Source organism: Mandrillus leucophaeus, unplaced genomic scaffold, assembly GCF_000951045.1.
Source record: "Mandrillus leucophaeus isolate KB7577 unplaced genomic scaffold, Mleu.le_1.0 Scaffold30, whole genome shotgun sequence".
Taxonomy (NCBI): Eukaryota; Metazoa; Chordata; class Mammalia; order Primates; family Cercopithecidae; genus Mandrillus; species Mandrillus leucophaeus.
In genome coordinates this window covers 1,316,635-1,317,027 of record NW_012103143.1, presented here as the reverse complement: position 1 = coordinate 1,317,027, position 393 = coordinate 1,316,635, and positions in this window count along the sequence as shown.

Sequence of the window (393 nt, the reverse complement as noted above, 5' to 3'; positions counted from 1 at the left end):
AAGATTAGAGATGCCCCAGCCCATTCTAAGGAGTGCACCACTGGGTGCCTCTGTGGGGCTACTCTGCCTTTTTGGGTGGGAGAATGTCAGGTAATCTCACACTTAAAATGTTCACATCCACTAAAAAGTTCACCTTGGGGCTGGGCGTGGTGGATCATGCCGGTAATCCCAGCACTCTGGGAGGCGGAAGTGGGCGGATCACCTGAGGTCAGGAGTTCAAGACCAGCCTGGCCAACATGGTGAAACCCCATCTCTACAAAAACACACACATACAAATTAGCTGGACATGATGGTGAGTGCCTGTCATCTCAGCTACTCCAGAGGCTGAGGCAGAAGAATCGCTTGAATCTGGGACGCAGAGGCTGCAGTGAGCCTAGATTGTGTCACTGTACT